The sequence below is a fragment of the Silene latifolia genome, chromosome 2 (genome assembly GCF_048544455.1).
Source record: "Silene latifolia isolate original U9 population chromosome 2, ASM4854445v1, whole genome shotgun sequence".
NCBI lineage: Eukaryota > Viridiplantae > Streptophyta > Magnoliopsida > Caryophyllales > Caryophyllaceae > Silene > Silene latifolia.
In genome coordinates this window covers 90396435-90398420 of record NC_133527.1, presented here as the reverse complement: position 1 = coordinate 90398420, position 1986 = coordinate 90396435, and the positions used below count along the sequence as shown (strand labels likewise).

Here is a 1986-nt window from a genome sequence, read left to right as displayed (position 1 = left end):
TCATTAGACCATGCATATAGTTGAGTAGGGAAGATTAAGTCGACTTGTAGGTGTTGTACAATCTAATCGGTTCGGCTCCGGGACCCAAACTTTCCTAGGATTGTAAGATATAAACCAACTCGATCCATCACACCAATAATTGCCTGCTTATAATTTGAGAATATGTTTGTATGATCAATTCCCATGAATCCCCTATGACCCCATGACACCCTAGTGCCTTTTATCAATTGTTTACATCCCTTTTTAATCATCTTGCTTGTTTACTTTTATTGTTATTTAGTTTAATGATCTTCTACTTCAAACCCCAAATTGTGACACCCCTAAACACCACTAGTTGCAATTGAAAATCTCATCTCAATTCCCGTCCCTTGGGATCCGACCTTTACTTGCCTCTTTACTAATTGTAGAGTTGTTTGTGGAGTTATAAATTGTGTTTTGGTCTAGGTGCTCCTAACGACAAGTATCAAAAACTAAACCCTCACAAGAGGTACCGACCAAAAATGGCGCCGTTGTCGGGGACGGTGTTAACTTGATTTAGATTTTATTAAATTGTTATTAGTTGTGTCTTTCTTTGCCTTGGGGAAGTAAAACTCCTCGAGGTTTGTTCTAATTACTTTCGAGTTGTTTGATATTTTGCATGTCTAGAAGATCACAAGGTAACTTGTTACCCTTTGATCACGAAATTGAAAGAACTTTGACAAACAATAGAAGACTTGCTAGGAGAACTTTGAGAGGTATTGGTGAGGTTGTAGATATTCAACCAAACGCTATTGAGTTCGTCAACCCTTTTGCAAGAGAAGGTGAGGAGAACCCAACACAAAATCCAACACAAAATCAACCCACAATGCCTAAATTTTCATCACATTCCGTACCTACCGAGGAGAACCTACCCAATGGTACTCCCACACCACAACACTTAACCGGAAATTTTATTACCAAATCCGCATTTATCCAATTAGTCGAAAGAAGCCAATTTGGGGGGATGCCTAGTGAAGACCCTCACTCTCACATGGAGACTTTTTCTGACTATTGTGATGCGATTTCTCAAACCGGTGTAACTCAAGACCAAATTCGATGGGTCTTATTTCCTTTTTCTCTAATCGGCAACGCAAAACAATGGTTGAAAGGCCTTGATAAGGCTACTCTCGGAATTGATTCTTAGAAGAAGTTGGCTCTAGCTTTCTACAAAAAGTTCTATCCACCGGAAAAGACTAATATGCTAAGAGCTCAAATTACGGGCTTTAAGCAAAGAGATGAAGAATCTTTGTAAGAAGCTTGGGAGCGATTCAAGGGAATTTGTCGCTCATGTCCTCATCATGGACTTAGCGAGTGGTTCTTGGTACAACAATTTTGGAATGGTCTTTATGAAGACTCAAGAAACACGATCAACATGGGATCAAATGGGATGTTCACCGAAGTTGACGACAATCAAACTTGGAACAAAATTGAGGAAATGGCGGTCCATAATTCACAATATAGTAGACCTCGCAAGGCTACTAGAGGAGGAAAGCGTGAAGTGGACTCTATTACTCAATTGGGTGCTCAACTTAGTGCTCACATTGATACCATCAATTTGAAGTTCGAAAAAGCTATGGCTAGACTTGAAGAAGCATCAAAATCACCAAAGGACCATGTTAATGCCATGACGGCATCTTCATCAATCCCAAGTGGGATATGTGAGAATTGTGGAACTTTGGGACATGACCAAAGTGAATGTAGGGGAACAAATGAACAAGTGAATGCTTTTCAAGCATACAAGAGTGGTACCCCTTATTCAAATTATTAAAATGAAAACACCAAATTCCACCCAAATCTCTCATACAAAAGCCAAAATGTTCAAAACCTCAACCAACATACACCCCACCTCCCATGAGAAACCAAAATCAAAGACCCTTTTACAACCAAAACCAAGGTTACCAAAATCAAACTCCATACAATCAACAAAATGACCAAGGTTTTGATGTTCAAAAAGCGGTCCTCCAAATG

General features: G+C 39.5%; 1 non-coding gene across 1 annotated transcript; it reads right to left on the bottom strand.

The window, feature by feature from the left end:
• Window positions 1–1216: 1216 nt before the first annotated feature.
• On the bottom strand, window positions 1217–1323 carry LOC141645689 (small nucleolar RNA R71). The gene has a single exon (XR_012545166.1). It is a non-coding gene; the product is annotated as a small nucleolar RNA R71 (small nucleolar RNA).
• Window positions 1324–1986: the final 663 nt, after the last annotated feature.